The 27,126-nt window shown below is 45.3% G+C and overlaps 1 long non-coding RNA gene across 1 annotated transcript; it reads left to right on the top strand.

The window, feature by feature from the left end:
* LOC135981801 (uncharacterized) lies at positions 1–21,984 on the top strand. The gene is made up of 3 exons (XR_010598960.1): positions 1–459; positions 9,018–9,287; positions 20,217–21,984. It is a non-coding gene; the product is annotated as an uncharacterized LOC135981801 (long non-coding RNA).
* The last annotated feature ends 5,142 nt before the right edge of the window (positions 21,985–27,126 follow it).

Below are 27,126 nucleotides of genomic sequence, written 5' to 3'. Positions count from 1 at the left end.
TGCTCAGACCCGGCTCGGTGTAGGGTGCTCTGCCCAGGTATGCAAGACCTAAAGTGGCCACATAGCTGAGCATATGAGTCATACCTGTGACTCAGAACTTGCCCAGACATGTCCTGTGCCTACCTGCAGTTCTCCCTGCCTTCTCTCCTCCCCTGGATTAAGGGGAACCAATCAGAGTTACTGGCGGGAAACTGCCCGAGTTTGCCTTTAAAACCAGACATTTTCTGATCAGACCCCCGGAGAAGGTCCTTGCTTTGCCACCTGGTCTGATCAGCTAGGGGTCTTTGGGGGGCCCTCTCCCCGCTCTCGTTTGTTTTTGAGCGTACCCCCGTTTTTAAACTCCCCTCCCACGAACAATGAATTTGTGCCTGGAGATCTTCTGATTATTGTAAGCGAATCGAGCCCTCTCTGCATCCTCTGATGCTGAAACTGCTGTTGCTGCTGCTGCTTTGGGGATTGGTAAGGAAAAACCTCTTGCACACCCCCCTTGTTCTACCTGCTGGCTTTCTTTCCCCAGCAGGCAAACCTAAGCTAACCCCTTGAAGCTGTATCCTGGGCAGGGCCGGCTCCAGGCACCAGCCCACCAAGCTTGTGCTTGGGGCGGCACCTGGAGGGGGGCGGCGCGGTGCTCCGGCTCCGGCCACCGGGGAGAGCGGAGCCCCGGCCGGACTCTCTGCCCTCCACCCGACGCTCCGGCCGCCGGGGAGAGCAGAGCCCCGGCCGGGCACTCTGCCCTTCCCCCGGCGCTCTGGCTGCCGGGGAGAGCGGAGCCCAGGCTGGGCACTCTGCCCTCTCCCCGGCGCTCTGGCCGCCGGGGAGAGCGGAGCCCCGGCCGGGCACTCCACCCTCCCCGCAGCGCTCTGGCCGCTTGGGAGAGCGGAGCCCTGGCCGGGCTCTCCGCCCTCCTCCCGGGGCTCCGGCCGCCAGCGGAGCCGCGGCGGGCTCGCCGCCCTCCCCCCAGCGCTCCGGCCGGTCGGGGAGAGCGGCCCGCGGCCGGGCTCGGCCCCCTCCCCGCCACGCTGGAGGGGATGGGGGGCGGGGCGGCAGGACTCTTTTTTGCCTGGGGCGGCAAAAAAGCCAGAGCCGGTCCTGATCCTGGGCACACACCACTCTGCCCTCTGAAACTACCCCTAGTATAAGGTGCACCCATTAGGTTAAATTTAGCCTTTAGTCTAGATAAATTGTAATTTCATTTTGCAGAGCTGTGGTTAAGTTAGGTTTAGAAAATTGCTTGCATTGTACTCTGTAAGTTAGGCTTAAAGAATTGTTGCATTGTGTTTTGTTACTTGTTAATTTGTGTAGTCTTGGTTAAGTTAAATCATAGATAAGATTTTGCTGTGTTCTGTATAATTGTCTCTCTGCTGTTTAAACTTGGAGCCTGTCTGCTCTCTGTCTCTCTCTCTCTCTCTCTCTTAATCCCTTCCCCCACGTGCTGACCCTGCTCCTACTGCTACCAAACCTCAATTGTATTACTGAAGTCTAGCATAAAACCCCATTGGTTACCCCTTTTCTGTCTAACACACCTCACATTTTACATTTACACCACTGTGACACATTTTTACCTAAAGTTGTTGGTTATTTAACACATTTTACCCATAACTGTTAGTTGGTTATATACAGCTGTGACACACCCTTTACATAGAAACTGTTAGCTACCTGTTACATTTATACTTCAGTGTTAATTGGTTACCAACTGTATTGTACCCCACTGTAGTGTACCCCACTATTGAAAGCCCCTGTCCTGTTTACTAAAAGAAACCCCTCCCCAATTGTCTACCTTAACAAACCCCATACCCCTCACTATTGAATTTTCCCTGTTTTTGCATTTTCTTAATAAAGTTTATTTTACACCCCACCAGTGCAGTAGTTGTCCCCCAAGATCCCCTACCTGCTGGCAGGGTCAGATGGAAGAAGAAGGAGAATGTGAAGTCAAAGTTGACACCAAGGCTGCAAGACAGGGAAGGTAGTGTGGTTGTCAACTCAGAAACAGAAAGTAGGAAGTGGCGAGGGATTATGAAGAAAGATGAGAAGCTCTGTTCCAGAGAGATAGAGTTTGAGATGGCAGGGAAAATGTTGGAGAGACAGAGATGCAAGATAAGACAGGGGAAAGAGATTGTGGGTAGCTGAAATTGTATGAGAGGATGAGATAGCCTAAAAAGAGACAATAAAGGGTTGAAAGATGGAGGACTCAGGACAAAAACCTGAGGGATACCAACAGTTGGGGGCGGGGGGGAGAAGATCCACCAAAGGAGATGTTGAAAGAAACAGTTTGCAAGGTAGAAGCAAAAGCACACAGAATCACAGAAGTTTAGCATGGAGAAGATGCAGATTTGGAGAGAGATATTAGTGGTGTGGAAAGCAGCAGACAGATGAGGGAGAAAATAGGGAAGTATCTCTTTGACTTAGGTAGGAGAAGAGCATTAGAGACTTTAGTGAGGGCTGTTTCAGCAGAGACTAAAGGTCAGAAGGCAGATTGTAAAGGAAGTCTAGTCAGTGGGAGCAGAAAATGATTGTTTGAAAATCCAGTTGGGTTGTGGGAAAGATTTTAATGATGGAAAGCATAACAGGATGTTTACAGGCAAACAGAAAGGAGCCAGAGGACAGAGATGTAGAGGTTGGAAGAGGGATGAACAGCAAGTGAGAGGCAATAGGATTGTGAGGACAGATTGAGGGGCTGGAAATAGATAGTAATGGAGAAACCTCCGACCAAAAGATCAGGGTGAAAAAGGAGAGAGTAGAAGTAATTGAGGGGACAGAGCAAAGGAGTTGGGAAGGATTTAAGCACCAGCTGGATAGTGTTAGCTTGTGTAAATCTGTGTAGCTCCCAAGGACTTCAAGGGAACTCCATCATTTTACTAGCTGAGGATCTGGCCCCCCCAAAAAATCTGTTGCCTACAAGTGCAAGATACAGAAGGCTCAGTAGAAGCAGCATCATATATTAAACTGCTACAACACTTGACCTTGCTTCCAGAAAGAGAGGTAACAAATTAACATACATGGAAGGTTGCCACACACTGAAGTGTGCAATAGAACTAAGTGAAATATAATAAAATCTGTCTATGCTATGGGACAATCTGGCCATTAATACTGAAGTGAAAATATTTTGGGGGAATCATTTGGATTAATTAATGAGTTTACACTCGATGTGAGCTGCAGAGCACAAGTCTGTAGCAGATCCTACTTCTGTTCTTCCTTCCCCCCTCAGGAGAAAGTGCGGGGACCTGAGGCTGGATTAGCAGCTACAAGCTGCTCTTGTTCTGCTCCATGACATTGGGGAGGTTCCTGTACCTCCAGAGAGATCCCCTGTGCCCAACCAAATTACTTGGGCTGGGTTGGTGAGAGGACTTGGAGATAAATGATTAACTGGAGAAATCAGTAATTTGAGAAAAAAACTGTTTTTTTTCACACCTTAACAGTGAAGTGGTAATCATGTAGGGAATATTAGGGATGTGTATACCACTCCCACTGATGTCCACAAGAAGTAAACTCATGGACTGAGCACCTGTCTTGCCTATCTGGCAGTTGGACAGTGTAGAGACAAGGAAATTCAGTCTGACGATATGCTCATAAATTCTCTGGAGACAATTCTAAAGATATTATATTTTGTTTAGTAAAATCTCCCTGAAAGAGTGACCAAAAAGAAGGATAGTAATTTGAAAAAAAAATCAGGTTTCAGAGTGGTAGCCGTGTTAGTCTGTATCAGCAAAAAGAACGAGGAGTACTTGTGGCACCTTAGAGACTAACAAATTTATTTGAGCATAAGCTTTTGTGAGCTAAAGCCCACTTCATCAGATGCATGCAGTGGAAAATACAGTAGGAAAATCTATCTATCTATCTATCTATCTATCTATCTATCTACATACATACAGAGAACATGAAAAAATGGGTGTTGCCATACCAACTCTAATGAGACTAATTGATTAAGGTGGGCTATCATCAGCAGGAGAAAAAAAACTTTTGTAGTGATAATCAGGATGGCCCATTTCAAACAATTGACAGGGTGTGAGTAACAGTAGGGGGAAGATTAACATGGGGCGGGGGTGGGGGAAACAGTTTGTGGAAACAAAAGACCAACTATCTATGTCTGACTTAGCATGATTAGGAAAGTGCATTTTATAGAACAAAAAAGGCTTTTATTAGCTAATGTCCATAAACTGGTCTGTGATGGGTAGACAGCCTGTGAAATTCTCATAAGTAAAATCAAGATACAGGTGATATGAAGTTTGATCAAAAATTCAATCAGAAAGATTTCCAGAGGAAAATGTTCTCTTTTATGCTTATCTGTCACAGAGACAAATATAGTAAGTGATCTCATCATTTCCTCACTGTGGTAACCCACTTTGACACTGACAGCACTTCTGTCTTAGTTCTGAAATCTTCACTATGAGAAGTTGAAGGAAACATAACAAAGCTGAGAAAATCTGACGGGTGAGATTAGGAGAGAAATGCTTGAGAATTTAAAGCATATGTGACTGAGAAAGATAAAGAGACAAGTCATCCTTAGGTGGATCAAAGACATACAGAAAATAACTTGGGTTAAACGCAGCTACGCCCAAACCTCTCAGTGTGTTGCCAGAACTCAGAGACCAGCCATTTGAGCTGGAAGAGCACTTAGGGCACCAAAAGAAATCCAAGATAAATCCAAGCCAGATTCTAGTGACTGAAAGTCATTATCGGCTCTTAGTTATTTTGCAGAAAATAAGTTAGCGATCTCATTCCAGGTTCTAATGGGCAAGTGCCTGCATTACAAAACCATCACCATATTCAACAATCTTATGAACTGCATAGGAAGTCTCAGCAGAGAGGTAAAGAAGTGAATAGGTATGAAAGTGAACTCCCCTCTGGCCCTACTGGCAAGTCCTGCTCCAATATATCATTCATCATTGTGCCTTGTTGCTCCAAAACTGTAGCCAAGATGTAGCGCTGTCACTTATCTTGAATAGCTCTTCAGGAGTACAGGATGTTGGTAGGGGAGGGCACTGCATCAGGCAGCGTTCAAATGTTTACCTAGGCTCTCCACATTCATATTTGGGGTCATTCTTCCACTTCCATTTGATCATATTGTCACCAGCCTTTGCCACCCCATCTCTCACTTAATTTAGAGTACACTAGTGTTTTTGTCCGAGGTCAGTGCCTGGAGGAAGCTTTTCTGAAGGAACCAGATTCTCCAAGATCATTAGCATTTCCTACTATTTTGCTACTCTGTAGCCTTCTACAGTTGTATTTTGGGGTAAGGAATTTCCAGAAGAAAAGCACTTTCTGGAATTCAGCATCTTGGATGGTGGAATGTGTCCACACAGTGGGTGTCTTGGATCATGCACCTGTTTTTGTCTATTTTTATTAATTTTTACTGAAAGCATCTTGCTACTGATGGTGGTGCAATCCCTATGTAGCCGATTGGGCCATGGGTGGTCAGACTTAGTGGTTGAAACAAGAGTTCATTCTACCAGGTTGAGCCGGGTCCAGTGGGGGCAGGATCCAGGAGCGAGCCACAGGTTGGTAACAAAGGGACAGAAGTAAAATGCCAGAATCAGAGGATAAACCAAAGATGTAGGCTGGAGGCGGAGCAAAGGATCAATATAAAAGAGGAAAGCCAAATGCCAGAGTCAGAGGGTAAATCAGAGTCATAAGCCAGGGAGGCGGAGCCAATGACTGAAGCCAGAAGTCAGAAGCTGGAGAGGAACAGGAGCTGGAGTCAGAACAGGTGGAGCAGGAGCAGGTTCAGAAACAAGGCCAGAGCAGGATGGGAACCAGGCAGGAGCAGGGATTGGAAGCAGGCTGGAGCAAGGGCTGGAAGCAGGAGCAGGGCAAATGCAGCTGCAGGCATGGTATGCATTGAGCAGCCACTGATCTGCTGTGCATGCCAGGCTTATAAGCAGGTCTGCTAAATCAGCAGCCAATCAGATGTTGTGGCTACTCTGTCAGTTCCAAGGCTGTGCAGCAGGGCCCACTTGGTTGCCTAGAAGTGACGTTAGTCAGGGAGCAGGCCAGCAGCTAGTCCTAGCTGGTCTGTCCCCTGACAGCACTCTCTCCTTTTGGGGTCACTTTCCAGGAGCCGTTGGGCCTGCTTTCTTGTGTTAGGTCTGGTGGAAGGCATGCCAGGGAGGTCTGAGGCATGGACATGTTCCAAAGGTTCCCATGACAGCTGCTCCGGGCCATATCCATCCCAGTCAATCTGATATTAGAGTCTTCCCCAGACTTGGTGAGAGTCCAGAATCTGCTGGATCACATATTCCTCTTGGCCCTGCACGGTTACAACAGAGGAGGAATGTGGTGTGGGAAGCGGGTCTCGACAAAAAGTTTCAAGAGGGAGATGTGGAACACAGGGTGCATCTTAAGGGATTCTGGCAGCTGCAATCGAAAAGTTACCAGGTTAAGTTGTTCCGTGATTGCAAATGGTCCTAAATACTTGTGGTCCAGCTTCATGGATGGATAGGTGGATTGCAGGTTTTGGGTGGACAGCCAAATCTTATCCCCTACCATGAGGTTGGTGATTCACTGACAATGTTGGTTGATGTGATACTTGTATACTTTCTTAGCCTCTTCTGACTGGAGTCTGAATTCTTGAGGTACTTGGTGAATATGCATGGTGAGGTCAACAACAGTGGGCACTGGCGAATCGAGGCGCATTTCGGGGTTATACTTAGGATGGAGCCCATAATTTGCAAAGAAAGGAGTCTGATGGGTCACTGTTTGTGTGGACTTGTAGGCAAATTCGACATGGGGAATGACTGTCGGCCAATCGTCCTGGTGGTAATTTAGGAAGCTGCATAGATATTGCTCCAGGTCTTGATTGACTTGCTCTGCCTGGCTGTTGGTATCAATGTGGTAAGCCGTTGAGCTACAAGGTTCAATGTCCAGGAGGTGCAGAAATTCCTGCCAAAAGCGGGAAACAAACTGGGATCCCTGGTTAGATACTATCCTAGTGTTCAACTCATGTAGGTGAAAGATGTTGCTTTCAAGCAGATGGGCCATTTTCTATGGGGAGGCTGTGACAGTATAAAATGTGCCATGTTAGTCACAAGATCAACTACCAGTAGAATTGTGATGTACACTTGGGAAGGTGGTGGTTCCATGATGAAGTCCATCCACACAGTGGCACAAGGCTGAGGTGAAGTGGGCAAGGGCTGAAGAAGACCAAGTGACTTTGGATGCTGGATTTGGTCTGGGCACAGAGGTCACAGGACCGGACATGTGTTGCTACTGAAACATGGAGGTCCAGCCACCAAAATTCCTTGATGCAGGGCCTGGGTCTTGAATTGCCCAAAGTGGCCCACCAGAGGAACATCATAGCAGATTCATAGGACTTGCAGCTTGGGAGGGCCATTGGATACATGGATGTGCTCCTTATGATACAGAATTCCATCACAAAGGGCGAAGGTCCAGGCATTCTGGGTGCTGGCATTGTCTAAGGCTTCATGGATCAGGATTGCAAAGGGATCGTTGGGCAGTAGGGAATGTAGGGAAGGTAGCAGGTCATAGACAGTGGTACCCAAAATAAAATTTGATGGTTAGAGGATCATGGATGGAGCCTCTTGGTTCAGTTTACAATACTCCCCACTCTACAATACTCCCACGGCAGTAGATCCCCATGATGTCGAATCATATAAAGAAGAGAGACCAACGGGCCTGTTGCTGATGTAGGTGCCAGGCTATTTTCAGGAATCCAGGTTCTTTTAGTTAGTGAGGACATGTATCATAGAATCATAGAAAATTAGAGTTGGAAGAGACCTCAGGAGGTCATCTAATCCAACCCCCTGCTCAAAACTGGACGAACCCCAACTAAATCATCCCAGCCAGGGCTTTGTCAAGCCGGGCCTTAAAAACCTCTAAAGATGGAGATTCCATCACCTCCCTTGGTAACCCATTCCAGTGCTTCACCACCCTCGTAGTGAAATAGTGCTTCCTAATATCCAACCTAGACCTCCCCCACTGCAACTTGAGACCATTGCTCCTTGTTCTGTCATCTGCGACAACTGAGAACAGCCGAGTTCCATCCTCTTTGGAACCCCCCTTCAGGTAGATGAAGACTGTTATCAAATCCCCCCTCATCTTCTCTTCTGCAGACTAAATAACCCCAGTTCCCTCAGCCTCTCCTCGTAAGTCACGTGCCCCAGACCCCTGATCATTTTCGTAACCCTCCACTGGACTTTCTCCAATTTGTCCACATCCTTTCTGTAGTGGGGAGCCCAAAACTGGACGCAATACTCCAGATGTCGCCTCACCAGTGCCGAATAGAGGGGAATAATCGCTTCTCTCGATTTGCTGGCAGTGCTCCTATTCAGACTTCTTTATTGGGGCTGAGGCTTGATATTTCCTGACCGTGAAGCTGGTCTGACTTTTGCAGTGCATCTCAAGGTGAAGTGTCTGCTGCCCCCACAGAATGGACAGTGTTCTGAAGTTCAGCATCAGTGCTTCTCAGTCTCACAAGGTGTGGACAGGCCTGATTGATATGCATGGGTTCCAGAGCCTGGAGTGAGGTGTGCAATTGAAGGGTTTGAGGTTGGGGCATCGTCAGGCTCGAAGAGCTGAGCCACGGTCATGGTGCCACTTGGTAAGATTGTTGATACAGACCAGGTCATCAAGATGGAATGACAGTTTGACTCACACCAGTTCATCTTTTATATCATTCAGCCCAAATTGAAACTGGTGATGCAGCATGGCCTCATGCCACTGAGTGAAGGTGGAGAGATGATGGAATTTGGCTTGATTGCTTGCTTGTTTGTTTGAAAAGTGTGAGTTGGGAGTGCTTTGTTCCAGGTGGGCCTTGAGTGGGCCTGACTGGTATATAAGGGCAGTCAGCAGCGAACCAGCTGAGCGGCGAACAACAGAAGCTAACAGAGGGAGTTTGCCTGGGAATTCGTCTGGGGAGAGCTCACTGAGGCTTTCATTTGCAGGTTTCTCTGAGTAGTTACTGCAACAGCTGAGGAAGCTCTTAAGAGGAAGGTGATACGGAAGGTGAGCAATTAGCTGTTGTAACCTGCACAGGTTGTGCCATGTTTGTCTTTCTTCCACAGGACAGAAGCGACTTTGTCTGTACAAAGTGCAAGCTGGTCTCCATATTGGAAGAGAAGGTTTGAGGTCTGGAGAAACGAGTATCGACTCTGCGTTGCATAAGGGAAAATGAAGATTTCCTGGAGAGACGTCAGGAGATGCTTCTACGGCCACAATGTTCTGAAGATTCAGAGCAGGCGCATCAGGGACAGAAGGATGGTGAAGAAGTTTGGCAGCATGTGACCTCCAGAAGGAGAAAGAGGAGCGTCCATGCACCAGCAATGGAGATACAGGTGAGCAATCGTTTCCATGTTCTCTCTATAGGTACTAATGCGGGGAGTGGACTAGATGTCCCATCTGAGGGAAGGGAGCAGAAGGAGACTCCACCGATTGAAAGGCAAAAGATGCACTGTCCTAGGGATGAGGGTTCCACAACCACCACTCCCAAGAGGAGGAGGAGGGTGGGGGTGGTCGGGGACTCCCTCCTCAGGGGGACTGAGTCATCTATCTGCCGCCCCGACCGGGAAAACCGAGAGGTCTGCTGCTTGCCAGGAGCTAGGATACACGATGTGACGGAGAGACTGCCGAGACTCATCAAGCCCTCGGATCGCTACCCCTTCCTGCTTCTCCACGTGCGAACCAATGATACTGCCAAGAATGACCTTGAGCGGATCACTGCAGACTACGTGGCTCTGGGAAGAAGGATAAAGGAGTTTGAGGTGCAAGTGATGTTCTCAATCATCCTCCCTGTGCAAGGAAAAGGCCTGGGTAGAGACCGTCGAATTGTGGAAGTCAACGAATGGCTATGGAGGTGGTGTCGGAGAGAAAGCTTTGGATTCTTCAACCATGGGATGGTGTTCCAAGAAGGAGGAGTGCTAGGCAGAGACAGGCTCCACCTAACGAAGAGAGGGAAGAACATCTTCGCAAGCAGGCTGGCTAACCTAGTGAGGAGGGCTTTAAACTAGGTTCACTGTGGGAAGGAGACCAAAGCCCTGAGGTAAGTGTGGAAATGGGATCCTGAGAGGAAGCATGAGCAGGAGAGCGTAAGAGGGGAGGATTCCTGTCTCATACTGAGAAAGCAGGACGATCGATGAGTTATCTTAAGTGCCTATACACAAATGCAAGAAGCCTGGGAAACAAGCAGGGAGAACTGGAAGTCCTGGCACAGTCGGGGAACTATGATGCGATTGGAATAACAGAGACTTGGTGGGATAACTCACATGACTGGAGTACTGTCATGGATGGATATAAACTGTTCAGGAAAGACAGGCAGGGCAGAAAAGGTGGGGGAATTGCGTTGTATGTAAGAGAGGAGTATGACTGCTCAGAGCTCTGGTATGAAACTGCAGAGAAACCTGAGAGTCTCTGGATAAAGTTGAGAAGTGTGAGCAACAAGGGTGATGTCGTGGTTGGAGTCTGCTATAGACCACCAGACCAGGGGGATGAGGTGGACGAGGCTTTCTTCCGGCAACTAACAGAAGTTGCTAGATCGCAGGCCCTGGTTCTCATGGGAGACTTTAACCACCCTGATATCTGCTGGGAGAGCAATACAGCGGTGCACAGACAATCCAGGAAGTTTTTGGAAAGTGTAGGGGACAATTTCCTGGTTGAAGTGCTGGACGAACCAACTAGGGGCAGAGCTTTTCTTGACCTGCTGCTCACAAACAGGGAAGAATTAGTAGGGGAAGCGAAAGTGGATGGAAACCTGGGAGGCAGTGACCATGAGATGGTCGAGTTCAGGATCCTAACACAAGGAAGAAAGGAGAGCAGCAGAATATGGACCCTGGACTTCAGAAAAGCAGACTTTGACTCCCTCAGGGAACAGATGGGCAGGATCCCCTGGGAGAATAACATGAAGGGCAAAGGGGTCCAGGAGAGCTGGCTGTATTTTAAAGAATCCTTATTGCGGTTGCAGGAACAAACTATCCCGATGTGTAGAAAGAATAGTAAATATGGCAGGCGACCAGCTTGGGTTAACAGTGAAATCCTTGCTGACCTTAAACGCAAAAAAGAAGCTTACAAGAAGTGGAAGATTGGACAAATGACCAGGGAGGAGTATAAAAATATCGCTCAGGCATGCAAGGGTGAAATCAGGAAGGCCAAATCGCACTTGGAGTTGCAGCTAGCAAGAGATGTTAAGAGTAACAAGAAGGGTTTCTTCAGGTATGTTAGCAACAAGAAGAAAGTCAAGGAAAGTGTGGGCCCCTTACTGAATGAGGGAGGCCTAGTGACAGAGGATGTGGAAAAAGCTAATGTACTCAATGCTTTTTTTGCCTCTGTCTTCACAAACAAGGTCAGCTCCCAGACTGCTGGACTGGGCAACACAGTATGGAGAGAAGGTGACCAGCCCTCTGTGGAGAAAGAAGTGGTTCGGGACTATTTAGAAAAACTGGATGAGCACAAATCCATGGGGTTGGATGCGCTGCATCCGAGGGTGCTAAAGGAGTTGGCGGATGTGATTGCGGAGCCATTGGCCATCATCTTTGAAAACTCATGGCGATCGGGGGAGGTCCCGGATGACTGGGAAAAGGCTAATGTAGTGCCCATCTTTAAAAAAGGGAAGAAGGAGGATCTGGGGAACTACAGGCCAGTCAGCCTCACCTCAGTCCCTGGAAAAATCATGGAGCAGATCCTCAAGGAATCAATTATGAAACACTTAGAGGAGAGGAAAGTGATCAGGAACAGTCAGCATGGATTCACCAAGGGGAAGTCGTACCTGACTAACCTAATTGCCTTCTATGAGGAGATAACTGGCTCTGTGGATGAGGGGAAAGCAGTGGATGTGTTATTCCTTGACTTTAGCAAAGCTTTTGATACAGTCTCCCACAGTATTTTGCCACCAAGTTAAAGAAGTATGGGCTGGATGAGTGGATAGAAAGGTGGATAGAAAGCTGGCTAGATCATTGGGCTCAACGGGTAGTGATCAATGGCTCCATGTCTAGTTGGCAGCTGGTTTCAAGCGGAGTTCCCCAAGGGTCGGTCCTGGGGCCAGTTTTGTTTAATATCTTTATTAATGATCTGGAGGATCATAGAATCATAGAATCATAGATTATAGGACTGGAAGGGACCTCGAGAGGTCATCGAGTCCAGTCCCCTGCCCGCATGGCAGGACCAAATACTGTCTAGACCATCCCTGATAGACATTTATCTAACCTACTTTTAAATATCTCCAGAGACGGAGATTCCACAACCTCCCTAGGCAATTTATTCCAGTGTTTAACCACCCTGACAGTTAGGAACTTTTTCCTAATGTCCAACCTAGACCTCCCTTGCTGCAGTTTAAACCCATTGTTTCTGGTTCTATCCTTAGAGGCTAAGGTGAACAAGTTCTCTCCCTCCTCCTCATGACACCCTTTTAGATACCTGTAAACTGCTATCATGTCCCCTCTCAGTCTTCTCTTCTCCAAACTAAACAAACCCAGTTCTTTCAGCCTTCCTTCATAGGTCATGTTCTCAAGACCTTTAATCATTCTTGTTGCTCTTCTTTGGACCCTTTCCAATTTCTCCACATCTTTTTTAAAATGCGGCGCCCAGAACTGGACACAATACTCCAGCTGAGGCCTAACCAGAGCAGAGTAGAGCGGAAGAATGACTTCTCGTGTCTTGCTCACAACACACCTGTTAATGCATCCCAGAATCATGTTTGCTTTTTTTGCAACAGCATCACACTGTTGACTCATATTTAGCTTGTGGTCCACTATAACCCCTAGATCCCTTTCTGCCGTACTCCTTCCTAGACAGTCTTTTCCCATTCTGTATGTGTGAAATTGATTTTTCCTTCCTAAGTGGAGCACTTTGCATTTGTCTTTGTTAAACTTCATCCTGTTTAACTCAGACCATTTCTCCAATTTGTCCAGATCATTTTGAATTATGACCCTGTCCTCCAAAGTAGTTGCAATCCCTCCCAGTTTGGTATCATCCGCAAACTTAATAAGCGTACTTTCTATGCCAATATCTAAGTCGTTGATGAAGATATTGAACAGAGCCGGTCCCAAAACAGACCCCTGCGGAACCCCACTCGTTACGCCTTTCCAGCAGGATTGGGAACCATTAATAACAACTCTCTGAGTACGGTTATCCAGCCAGTTATGCACCCACCTTATAGTAGCCCCATCTAATTTGTATTTGCCTAGTTTATCGATAAGAATATCATGCGAGACCGTATCAAATGCCTTACTAAAGTCTAGTATACCACATCCACCGCTTCACCCTTATCCACAAGGCTCGTTATTCTATCAAAGAAAGCTATCAGATTGGTTTGACATGATTTGTTCTTCACAAATCCATGCTGGCTGTTCCCTATCACCTTACCACCTTCCAAGCGTTTGCAGATGATTTCCTTAATTACTTGCTCCATTATCTTCCCTGGCACAGAAGTTAAACTAACTGGTCTGTAGTTACCTGGGTTGTTTTTATTTCCCTTTTTATAGATGGGCACTATATTTGCCCTTTTCCAGTCTTCTGGAATCTCTCCCGTCTCCCATGACTTTCCAAAGATAATAGCTAGAGGCTCAGATACCTCCTCTATTAGCTCCTTGAGTATTCTAGGATGCATTTCATCAGGCCCGGGTGACTTGCAGGCATCTAACTTTTCTAAGTGATTTTTAACTTGTTCTTTTTTTATTTTATCCGCTAAACCTACCCCCTTCCCATTAGCATTCACTATGTTAGGCATTGCTTCAGACTTCTCGGTGAAGACCGAAACAAAGAAGTCATTAAGCATCTCTGCCATTTCCAAGTTTCCTGTTACTGTTTCTCCCTCTTCACTAAGCAGTGGGCCTACCCTGTCTTTGGTCTTCCTCTTGCTTCTAATGTATTGATAAAAAGTCTTCTTGTTTCCTTTTATTCCCGTAGCTAGTTTGAGCTCATTTTGGGCCTTTGCCTTTCTAATCTTGCCCCTGCATTCCTGTGTTGTTTGCCTATATTCCTCCTTTGTAATCTGTCCTAGTTTCCATTTTTTATATGACTCCTTTTTATTTTTTAGATCGTGCAAGATCTCATGGTTAAGCCAAGGTGGTCTTTTGCCACATTTTCTATCTTTCCTAACCAGCGGAATAGCTTGCTTTTGGGCCCTTAATAGTGTCCCTTTGAAAAACTGCCAACTCTCCTCAGTTGTTTTTCCCCTTAGTCTTGATTCCCATGGGACCTTACCTATCAGCTCCCTGAGCTTCCCAAAATCTGCCTTCCTGAAATCCATTGTCTCTATTTTGCTGTTCTCCCTTCTACCCTTCGTTAGAATTGCAAACTCTATGATTTCATGATCACTTTCACCCAGGCTGCCTTCTACTTTCACATTCTCAACGAGTTCCTCCCTATTTGTTAAAATCAAGTCTAGAACAGCTTCCCCCCTAGTAGCTTTTTCAACCTTCTGAAATAAAAAGATGGTGTGGACTGCACTCTCAGCAAGTTTGCAGATGACACTAAACTGGGAGGCGTGGTAGATACGCTGGAGGGTAGGGATCAGATACAGAGGGACCTAGACAAATTAGAGGATTGGGCCAAAAAAAACCTGATGAGGTTCAACAAGGACAAGTGCAGAGTCCTGCACTTAGGACGGAAGAATCCCATGCACTGCTACAGACTAGGGACAGAATGGCTAGGTAGCAGTTCTGCAGAAAAGGACCTAGGGGTCACAGTGGACGAGAAGCTGGATATGAGTCAACAGTGTGCTCTTGTTGCCAAGAAGGCTAACGGCATTTTGGGCTGTATAAGTAGGGGCATTGCCAGCAGATCGAGGAACGTGATCATTCCCCTTTATTCGACATTGGTGAGGCCTCATTTGGAGTACTGTGTCCAGTTTTGGGCCCCACACTACAAGAAGGATGTGGAAATATTGGAAAGAGTCCAGTGGAGGACAACAAAAATGATTAGGGGTCTGGAGCACATGATTTATGAGGAGAGGCTGAGGGATTGGGATTGTTTAGTCTCCAGAAGAGAAGAATGAGGGGGGATTTGATAGCTGCTTTCAACTACCTGAAGGGAGGTTCCAAAGAGGATGGAGCTCAGCTGTTCTCAGTGGTCGCAGATGACAGAACAAGGAGCAATGGTCTCAAGTTGCAGTGGGGGAGGTCTGGGTTGGATATTAGGAAACACTATTTCACTAGGAGGGTGGTGAAGCACTGGAATGCGTTACCTAGGGAGGTGGTGGAATCTCCTTCCTTGGAGGTTTTTAAGACCTAGCTTGACAAAGCCCTGGTTGGGATGATTTAGTTGGGAATTGGTCCTGCTTTGAGCAGGGGGTTGGACTAGATGACCTCCTGAGGTCCCTTCCAACCCTGATATTCTATGAATGTATTGGGCAGCTGATTGATGTCCTTGCTGTAGCGTTTGCAGCACGGCTCCAGCTGTTTAGGTACAGTGGAGGTTCATCAAAGATAACCAATGTGGCCTGAATTAACTGCTCCAACTGGCCCAGGAGGAAGCTGGACAGTTCCAAGTGTGGGGAGGCTCAGGCCAAGGCCTCCACACTGAGCAGACTAATAATGAGCCCTACTCAGGCCTAGTCTAGGGGGAACTATTGGGGACATAGCAAGAAGAGGAGCCAGCACTGGTTGAGGAAACCTTGGAACTGACCTCAGTAACCATTAAACTTGTCTGGACCTTTGTTCTTCTACGGCCCATTTGAATTCAATAGTCCTTCCTGATGGGCAAGAGATGATACGTCTTGTGGTGAACAAGTATTTCACATTTGATAATGCTTCTCCCCTTACTGTGGGGGATTTGCAGTCTGAGGGCAAGACTACACTAAAAAATTAAGTTGACTTACATTATGTCAACGTACAGCCACTGCAGTAATTAAATTGGTTTTGCACGTCCACACTAGCTCCTTCTGTCGGTAGTGTGGGTCCTCACCCGAAGCACTTGGGTCCTCACCCAAAGCACTTGCACCAATTTTACTATCAATGTAGAACATTTTGGGGCACTGACAGCCCAAGTCCTGCCACCCAGGACTGACAGCTGGAGCCCCGCTGCCCTTGGCTTCGGCTGTCAGTATTGGGTGGTGGGGCTCTGGCTGTCAGCCTTGGGCAGCGGGTCTCCAACTGTCAGCTGCCAGGGGCTGACAGCTGGAACAGTCCGATGTATGCAACAGTGTCTAAACTGACACTGCATCGAACTAACTACATCAACCTAAGTGCCGCACCTTTCGCAGAGGTGGAGTTATTAAGTCGGTGCAGTGGGCGACTTAGGGCTCGTCTACACTACAGTTTTGTCAACAAAAGTCAGGTTTGATCGACAAAACAGTGAAGGTGTATACACTGCAATCCTCCTCCCTCCAATTTCACTCTCCTGCTACGCCAACAAAATAAAAACACCTCAACAAAAGGGATAGAGCTTTTTGTGACAAAGTCAGATAAACACAGTGTCAGTGTAGACACTGTGCTTGTTTCTATTGCCATAACTTTCCTCCAGCAGGTGACCCACAATGCGGAATAGTGTGTTAATGTACACCAACATTTCATGGGAATCCTCCAGAGAGATCTCTATGAAACTTTCCTGGAGGTATTCACCAATCCTCTGCGGAAAGTTTCCTTGGCAGAGCTGCTTTGTTTCTTCCCCCACTATAGGAAACTTTGCCATGTTAATCAGCAATCACTGTGCAGGGACCAACACGGCACACAGACGAGAAGCATCCTTGTTTACCCTCAGGAGTGAGGTATCGGTTTCAGTTACTCCCGCCTGTGGAAAATGGTGGCAGAATTTACAATAGTGTCTCTTGTTGCTTGCAGTGATCCCCTTAAAAAAACATCCAGACTCTTGGCCCCATCTTGAACCTTTCCCTCCATCCCCCAGGCCAAACTCACCCTGTTTAGGGCACTCCCCAAGCTGTGTGCTTACAAAAGGACAGTGAGAAAGAGGTGTATTTAACTATTATGATTCAATGCTGTGAGTGCACTTACAATACTGCTTCTGTTTATTGTATATTGTGCTTCTGCAGATGTGCTCTTGAGAGCACTAGGTAGGGAGGGCGGAGTTACTACAGAGAATTATTTCCCAGTTTTCTGTCTGGTAGGTTTCACGCATCACTCAGGGTCTAACTCCTCACCATACTTGGGGTCAGGAAGAAATCTTCCCCAGGTTAGATTGGCAGAGACCCTGGCCAGGGGGGTTCGCCTTCCACTGCAATGTGGTGCACAGGTCACTTGCTGGTTTGAACTAGAGTAAATGGTGAATTCTCTGTAAATTGAAGTTTTTACATCTAGATTTGAGGACTTCACTAAACCAGCCAGAGGTCATGGGCCTATTGCAGGAGTGGGTGGGTGAGGTTCTGTGGCTTGTAGTATAGAGGAGGTCAGTCTAGATGATCATGATGGGCCCTTCTGGAATTAAAGTCTATGAGTCTATGAGATTGCTATGGGACAGCACAGTTTCCCTCCATCCTCCAGACCTTGCTTTGCCCCCCCCCCCCGACACACGCTTTTCATACTCCATTATCTCTTTCACTGCCCCCTCCCCACCCTGACTTTCCAGGATATAATATAATCACACATAATGTTCTAGATGCTGACACAACATTGCACAAACACACCCTCCATAACACTGGTCTACAATTTTTGAGAAGTCATCTGCTTCAGAGATAAAATGTGCTATATATTATGTATTTTGATGTGCTGAATTCAAATATGACAATTAAAACAACTGATTGGCTACTGTTTCTAAGATATTTAAGTTTTTACATTTTATGTCTATGTATATTGTGTAGATAGTAGAGTTTTAATCATAAATTGTAAACCTAGGTCTTTTCATGTGTTTATAGTTTCTTTACATGATGATAATATTTCACCTGTCCTGTTTATGTAACACTTTAAAAATCAGCAAAAGGGTTATTAAATAAAATGTATTATGAAACAAAAGGCAAAAAACTACTATGTACATAGTTTAGTCCTATTCAGTGTCTACACGGCGCTTCTTGGCTTGTCTTTTGTATTCATTAAATGGAGCATCTCTTGTCACTATCCAGCAATAGTCTGCAAGCATTGATGGGCTCCATTTGCCCTGATAGCATTTCTCCATTGTTGCAATGTCCTGGTGAAATCGCTCGCCGTGCTTGTCGCTCACTGCTCCGCAGTTCGGTGGAAAAAAATCTAGATGAGAGTGCAAAAAATGTATCTTTAGTGACATGTTGCAACCAAGGCTTTTGTATGCCTTGAGGAGGTTTTCCACCAACAACCTATAGTTGTCTGCCTTGTTGTTTCCGAGAAAAATTATTGCCACAAACTGGAAGGCTTTCCATGCCGTCTTTTCCTTGCCACGCAGTGCATGGTCAAATGCATCATCTCGAAGAAGTTCACGAATCTGAGGACCAACAAAGACACATTCCTTTATCTTAGCTTCACTTAACCTTGGAAATTTTCCACGGAGGTACTTGAAAGCTGCTTGTGTTTTGTCAATGGCCTTGACAAAGTTCTTCATCAGACCCCGCTTGATGTGTAAGGGTGGTAACAAAATCTTCCTTGATTCAACAAGTGGTGGATGCTGAACACTTTTCCTCCCAGGCTCCAATGACTGTCGGAGTGGCCAATCTTTCTTGATGTAGTGGGAATCTCTTGCACGACTATCCCATTCGCAGAGAAAACAGCAGTATTTTGTGTATCCAGTCTGCAGACCAAGCAAGAGAGCAACAACCTTCAAATCGCCACAAAGCTGCCACTGATGTTGGTCATAGTTTATGCACCTCAAAAGTTGTTTCATGTTGTCATAGGTTTCCTTCATATGGACTGCATGACCAACTGGAATTGATGGCAAAACATTGCCATTATGCAGTAAAACAGCTTTAAGACTCGTCTTCGATGAATCAATGAACAGTCATTCAGTTCACCTTGTGTTATGAGGTGTGGTTCAGAGGAGGAAGATGGGAGAAAATGTGGGTCCTGTGACATTGATGGTTCAGGACTAGAAGTTTCATCCTCTTCCTCTTCCTCGTCTGACTCAAGTGAGAATGATTCTGGTGCATCAGGAACCGGCAGTCCTTCTCCGTGGGGTACTGGGCGTATAGCTGATGGAATGTTTGGATAATACACAGTCCACTTTTTCTTCTTTGACACACCTTTCCCAACTGGAGGCACCATGCAGAAGTAACAATTGCTGGTATGATCTGTTGGCTCTCTCCAAATCATTGGCACTGCAAAAGGCAGAGATTTCCTTTTCCTGTTCAACCACTGGTGAAGATTTGTTGCACAAGTGTTGCAGCACATATGTGGGGCCCACCTCTTGTCCTGATCTCCAATTTTGCAGCCAAAATAAAGGTGATAGGCTTTCTTAACCATAGTGGTTATACTGCGCTTCTGTGATGCAAAAGTCACTTCACCACAAACATAGCAGAAGTTAGCTGCACTGTTCACACAAGTACGAGGCATCTCTGCTCACTTTGGCTAAACAGAAATGTGTCCCTTTGCAAAATCAAACACTGACAAATAAGAGAGCACGATACTGTATGATTTCTAGAGCTGATCTAGGGCAATTTGTTCAGCAGAGTGATGTAAGCTTCGTTATGATTGCATCATCCATGACTTCTAGGAATAACATGATGCAATTCATATCATGTATGATGCAATACCAGCTTCAGATTGCATCATTCATTGTTTTGCCTAAAAAGCAAGTACTGTCCAAACCCAGTCATAGATTTATTCATAGATCCAGTCAAAGATGTATTTTAGTCATTTCTGGTTTAAATTGAGATCCCTTCCCTTTATAACTCACTTATCCTCCGCCATTCCCAAGTCAAGGGTCGTATATACTGACCCAATAGCATATCTTGAAAACTAGAGCCAATCAACAATGTTAAGCATCATTTTCGTTCTCAGTGACCCAGAATTAGTAAAGTTTGACTACATTTATTTCAGAAGCATTTTGGCTGTAGAGCAGTGTAATTTTTCTGAAATGATGCTCCTGCTCAGATGCATCACAGAGAATGGCTGCACTGTTTTCTGAGTACCTCTATGTTTGCTGATTCAGAGAACAGCACTAACAAAGTTCCCAGGGAGATGGGTGATCCCTCAGCAGCAGAGAGTCTGCTGTGGCGAAGTCAGGCTTCTGGAATGCTGAAGCAGTCACTCTCCGCTGCTCTGATGCCACAGAGCCCCCTACTGACAAAAAGAGAAGTTTTAGAAAATTCCTTTCCATAAGCTAAGTATGTGCAAGGATTCAGATCATCTCTAATACTAAACTCTAACATTATCATAGTCTCTAATATTAAATAGTTGTCATTATATTTCATGCTACAGGGCTTCTTCCATAACTTCTTCCATCACTAGATGGTTAAATCATTCGTCTTCCCCCAGATGCAAGTCTGGCAAGTATAAGGGCAAAACAGCACCATCCTGGCCTGTTGTCCAGGAGTATGCTGGAGAGCAGGGAAGAGAGAAAGAAGAGTGGTCCATGATCCCAGTGGAATGTGATCAATCAGCATGAAGGTTTGGCCATTACACACATGCTGCCATCAGCAGCAGGCATTGTGGAGGACACTACACAGCACACTGTCCCTGAGCAACTTCTCCCTCATCAGCATCTTGTCCGGTGCAGTAAGAATGGCTCTCAGAATCTCTGCTCGGGCTGTGTTTTTCCCTCAAATTTCAAAGTTTTTCCTCTGATTTCTAGAAGAATATATTGAACAGTGAAATCCTGCAGTCTTAGGTATGGGCTTGATGAGCTAACGGTTCTTTTTCCACCTCTAAATTCTATGATAAACAGGTAAATAAATATCAAAAGCACATTTTTTTGAAAGAGAAGATCTCTTCCCCATTATTCTTGCTCACGCTGAGAGATAAGCCATTATGTATATTTAAAATAGGCTGCTGATTCAGGAAGGGTTGTTGTTGCACTCTGATGAGTGAACTGTGAGCATGAGCTGCAGGAAAAGAACAGGGTTTCTGAGAAGAGCATTTTTCACAGCTGTTACGCTTTCTATAATAGGCATGAAATCTACTCTTTGAAAAGCACATCTCCTTTGTGAAATAGTTACTGGCTTTGAAAAAGACATTTCAGTCCTACTTTATACATTGTAAAGAAGCACAAGCAGGACACAAGCCCATTTCTACAAATCCTTTGCCAGTCACCTTTAAAAGCCTGTCATTTACTGTAAGATGATTGTGTTGGCTTTTCTTTTATCTGACTCTCCTCTGTCTCACATACTCACAATGTTCTGCCTCTGTTGCCCCTGGAGGCACCACAGTTATATAACAGTACAAGTGGATGACAAAACTTATCCACAAAGTGACACATCTCCCCAGCACAAACACTCACAGGCAGGCTGAAAGAAAGTGCAAAAGAGATCCGTTTGTGTATTGCTTTGTTTTCTCCAACCAGTTCTTGTATTGATCATTTACCAGAAAAGACATATGAGCACAGGTGAGCTATTTCTTTTTGTGTTTTTTTTTTCATGTGTCTCATCTAGAATATTTATAATGGTTTTCTTCACTGTCTGATATTTCTCATTTATCTTAATTTCCTCTCTTATTGCAAAAGATTTTTAAGACTATCTCATTAAAAAACATAAAATTCAGGATCCCTGTCAAAACAAAACTAACATTTCAATCCAGTTGTGTCAGAGATATGTCACTTTGGGGAAAAGTTTTGTCATCCACTTGTACTGTTATATAACTGTGGAATCATAAAACCATAGGGTTAGAAGGGACTTTGCAAGGGTCATCTAGTCTAACCCCCTGCCGAAATGCAGGATTCGTTGTGTCTGACTATCTTTATCTGTTTGGGCGATTGTTTGTCTAATGTTTCTAGCTGTCATGGTTCCAGTGGGGAAAAAATTGAAAACATGATCGCTAATGGTTCACCGTTCACTAAATCTATCAATCGTAATTTCTCAGATTGCCTGAATAAACTTTTATCTGAGCATCTGATGTGTTGTTATTTGTAAGTTCCTTAGGACAAGGACTCTTCTATGTCTGGTACAGCACTAAGTACAGTGTTAATGCTTAATATATGATAATTAAAACATAACAAAGTAAAAAAAATTGCCTGAGATCTCAATTTTTAAGTTTTATCTAGGATTTTTTTTTCATCAGAACAAACCAGATGTTGAACATTATAGCCACAGTCTAAACCCTGTGAAAAATAATACAAGTCAATTTCTGCTCTTAGGTATGAATGCACTAATTCTACTAAAGGGAATGGAGGTTGGCTGCATGTTTCCAAGGAGAGAATTTGTCTTTAATATTGGAAATGACTAAAGATTTTTTAAAGTGGTAATTTGTTATAATTCATTTATTTTCTAGTGTCTTGGTATTGTTAAACTGTTAAAGTGCTTAAACTTCCTCGGCCTTGGACGGGGAAATTTGGCATATCTGCAAGTGCAACCCTTTTGCCAGCAGCCAATTGCAGAAAAAAAGGCTGTGTTAAAGCTGTGTAGGGGCCCTTTTTCTAAAATAAACAAAACTATGGCTTGAGCAGCCCTCCCCCTCAGAGCCATACCTCCTGGTCACCTGGGTTGTTTTTCCCTTCACTCAAGCACTCAGAGTCCTCTAAGAACATGGAACCATAAACATCTTTTTATTGGGGGAAAAAGGAAACACAACCAAAAGAACCCTGAAAACTCAATATATGCATTTACATACTGTACAAGAAAGTGAGCAACCCAAATCAATGCATCAGGAATTTGGTCAGGCCCACAGTTCCAAAATAGTAATTATCTGCCTTATTGAGGTCCAGAACTCTTAATCTCACCACAAACCCCACAACCTAAAACCCCACTTATGATTCCAGTTAGACCCAGTGGTAGTCAAGGGACAGCTCTCTTCCACCAGCCTGCTCCAATGCTGAGAGAACTACTTTGCCAGCTCACAACCCAGTATGCAACTACCTGGTCCAGTTCTGTGACACCAGCTCTACTTCCACTAAGCTTGTGGTCATCTCAGCACTGCTGCCATCTGTTGAGTTGCTGAATAGTCAGAAATGCGCCACTGATGATCTGGTCTGATCTCACTGCGAATTCAGCTCTGCTGTACCGCTGGGCTGGTCCAGTCCAGTCCTGCAGATTCAATCCACACAAGGCACAGAATCTCCAGGTGGGGAACCCAAAGCATACAGAAAGGGTCCTTATACCCTGCTTTGAGCAGGGGGTTGGACTAGATGACCTCTTGAGGTCCCTTCCAACCCTGATATTCTATGATTCTATGATTCTACCCTGGACTAGAGCTCCTAGTCTCTAGAACAGAAGCCTTTCTCCTTCATCCCCTGTTGAGCTTGGATTTCATTACCAAACCAAGTTGACTACCCATAAACTCAGGCCGACCTATTTACTCCAACGCATGTCCTGACCAAATCCTTTGGCCTTTCATGAAGACAGTAATAATTATCTATTGCCTTGTATACAATCAAAACAAATTCCAACTAAAGAAACCAGACTCAATACATTGAAATGTGTAAGTAACATTATAATTCATATAAATGAAGCTGACTAGAGCTGGCTTTCCCCCTTCTGTCCCATAGAGGGAGTAGAGTTCTATCCCTCTAAGGGAGAGTCTACACTGCAGTCAGAGGTGTGATTGAGGTAGTGAAGACATTCCTGTACTAACTTTACTCTAGCTAGCACGGTGGCATGGGCTAGGAACTTGCCGCTGCAACTTCATTTCTATTTTCAGCTGCACTAACTAGATTAAAGCTAATGTATATATGCCTACTCAAACTGCAATCACACCTCTGGTTGCGGCGTAGATATTCCATAAATCTTCTGGTTCTGTGGCTTACATATTGTTTCACACATAAATGACATCTCAGGCCTCCCTGAGTCACTACAGAAGTTATCCCCATCTTCAATTTCCCCATCTACTGTGATTTTGACACTTTTCTCCTATTTCTCTGTAACTTTTTCAATGTTAGAGAGATAATTGCGTAGGTGCACTTAACAGCTGGGAGATCTGGCAGTTGTTTCAAGAGCAAATCTAAAGCAGGGTGTGGTGGTCAGCAGCTGGGAGTTGGGGGGTTGGATTGCATGACATAGGGCTCATTGGCAAGTTCCGCGCCAGATGGATTTCTCCCTTTTTTCCCCTGACAGCAATGTGAATGTTTAGATTTTTAACCATGATTTGGGTGGGGCTTCAGTGACAGCAATATTTCCCTGAAAGTCACATTACAATCCATCTGGCAAATATTAAACATGTTTTTTTTAAATAATCTAAATAGTAACAAACTATTTATTGTACTCTTGTGAATAATGTGCTTATTCACACCTGTGCAGAGAGCCTGCACAAAGCCTATGCACCACTTAAGACTCATATAAACTCTCAAAATATGACTGCGGGTACAGATGAATTTCACCCTTAAAGTATAGGTGGGGCGGGTAGCACTGCCTATTAGTTGCCTGACACTTCCCATTAAAAGGCCCTGCTTTCAGTTCCTTGTAACTTTGCCAAGCTTTACCCCTTGACCTGACATTTTCCAGGCTGGGCGTCTGCTTCAGGCTGATTCTTATAACTTCAGCCAAAAAATTTCAGCTGTTTTTGAGAATGAAGCTAAGGGAAAATACACTGTTTAGTACATATTAAAAAATTCTGCTGACCTTTTCCTTGAGAAGTTCTAGCACCCCCATAGTTTGTAGTAGGTATTTCAAATTTGACCCAAGGTGGCCTTTGTGTCAGGGATGTGATTTTTGCCATCCCCATGAAAATCTGCCCAAATGTGACAGTTATAAGCCTTTTAAAAAATCACAGCTTGCATATACTTGGTAAACATATATTAGCACTTCAAAGCTAAATTCCTCAGGAACAGGCCTGGCTTTAGAAAGTGCGAGGCCCAATTTGAATAGTTTCGACGAGGTCCCGGCAGGGATGACTCACCCAGCGGCGCTCCAGGTCTTCGCTCCAGGTCTTCTGCGGCACTGAAGGACTCGCCGCCAAAGTGCCGCCGAAGACCCGGAGCTAGTGAAGGACCCCCCGCCGAAGTGCCGCCAAAGACCAGGAGCACCGTCAGGTGTGTAAAAATTAAAAAGGCACCTAAGTTAGGCGCTCTTCTTTAGGGCGTGGGGCCCTCTTAGGCACCCGATTTGGGGGAATCGGGGGAATCAGCCTAAAGCTGGCCCTGCTCAGGAATTCCTCAGGAATTGCACTGGTCATGCCCCAGACTGGGGTTAAGCAGGACTTTTCTGGCAGTTGCATCTCTGGACTGCTGCAAGCTGAGCCAGTGGTAAGCACCGGAAATGAGAGCGGGAGGCCTGTCTCTCTTGTGCTCTCTATGCCCCCTCTCCCCCTGCTAGGCCCTGGCAGCATGCAAGAGGAAGCTGCTTGATTTGTACACAGAGGCAACATGAGCTGGACCTGTCTGGAGCAGGAGGGGGGGAATTGATTGAGACAATTAGCCTGGGGTGGGGACACTGGGACTACACACTGGCAAGGAAGGAAGGAAACTGAGAATGGGATCTGGGGTGAGGTGGAGACTGAGACTGGCTGGGCAAGGAGATGGAGGTGGAGACTGGAACTCAGAGGTGAGGGAGACTGGAATTGGCAGGGTAAGGAGACTAGGAGCCAGGGCAAATGTGGGGGGTGGAAATGAGAACCAGTGTTGTGCTAGAGACTGAAATAGGGCGAGGATCCAGGAGAAAGACTGGTCATGGAGACTGGGAATATTCAATCTTTTGTTTTATCCACATTGAACATGTGTGTCCCTAGGCCTTATTTACTGGGTCTGAATAGTGTGCAATAAGCAAGGCATGGGATCACACACTGAACAACAAGGAGAAAACAAAATGTTGAAGAGCTGAGCAGCTCACTAAGTGAGCACCATCCATTCTTTGCCCTGAAAGACGCAGGGTCCTGTAGGAAAATAAATAGAATGAGATTCCAGATTTGAAGACTGTAGCATAAGGCATACGCACAAGGGGGTCTGAGTTAATGATTCGTAGGCAACCTTAATTCTCACATTTCCTAACTTTTGAGCACTTGACTTTGCAACCTTAATGATGTTCCTTTAATGTAGTTTTTTTGTGTGCGCTATATTATGTAACAAAATGCAGTACTTCAGTTAGTGTCCCTTTTGGGATATGCCAAAAGAGGAACTTGTCATGAGAGATGATGGAAGAAATAAAATACTTTGCAGTTAAATAGCTCATTCCAATCAAGAAGCTCAAAGAGCTTTAGTTTAGACTTACAATATCCCTGTGAGCTAGGGCTTTAGCATCAATTTTACAGGTGAGGAAACTGAGGCATCAAGAGAGCATGGGCCTGAACTTGAACCACTGATGGGAATGCGAGTTTTGCCCTTTACTTCAATGGGAGCAGAATCTGCCCTAAAAGAAGTGACTCTCTCATGATTAAATAAGTCTGTGGCAGATCCAGGAATAACACCCAGGTCCTGTGACTTTCAGCCACCTGTCTTAAATGCAAAACCAACTTTATTAGATATTTAGGGCCAAATTCACCTGTGATATAATGGGGTTGAATGAGCATCCTAGCAGAAAATTTGACCTTAGGAGCCTAATCCTGACACCTAGATGCTGACATGATATGTTCTTTAAATACAGGGGGGTTGGTTTTTTGGTTTTTTACATCTTGCATCATGTGGCATAACGGATTCTTAAGCTTCACGTACAGTTCCGTTCCAGATAACTTCTCCTCTTTGGTATGCCTTGCCCAACTTATCAAAATCAAATGGAGTACCTATACCCCTTAGAGGTAAGCAGTGTCTATCTTGCCACATATACATCAGGCCAAGAATTGTGTTTGCTGAGCCTAAATTAAAGCCTAGTTTGGCTGGCTATTTGACACTGTGCACAAAAACTAAACAGAACTAAATAATCTGAACTTGTTTAAAATGCTGTTTTACAGTGTTCAGCACACTGAGCCCCAGTGTAGATGGGGCATTTGTATCATCAACACACAATCTTGAATCCGCAGAAAGAAGGAGAGAGGAACTGTCTCATATCCTCAGCCCTAATACCTAAAGGAACATTCCACTAGGGATATTTGTAAGGTAATTCCACTAGACACCATTAGAATACTCCAGTTGATTTCTTTTGGTTTCTACTGGAGGACCAATAGCCGAATGAATCAGTAACCTCTAATGGACTTATTGTTCTGTCCCAAAAAGAGATGAAAAGGGGAACTGGGGTATGACAGGGTGTGCATACCTCCCACTGGGCAAGTTAGGGTTAACTCCACATTATGGGCGGCAGAAGTCCTGCCCCTCAGA

The sequence above is a fragment of the Chrysemys picta genome, chromosome 2, assembly GCF_011386835.1.
Source record: "Chrysemys picta bellii isolate R12L10 chromosome 2, ASM1138683v2, whole genome shotgun sequence".
Taxonomy (NCBI): domain Eukaryota; kingdom Metazoa; phylum Chordata; order Testudines; family Emydidae; genus Chrysemys; species Chrysemys picta.
This window is presented reverse-complemented; position numbering and strand designations above follow the sequence as displayed.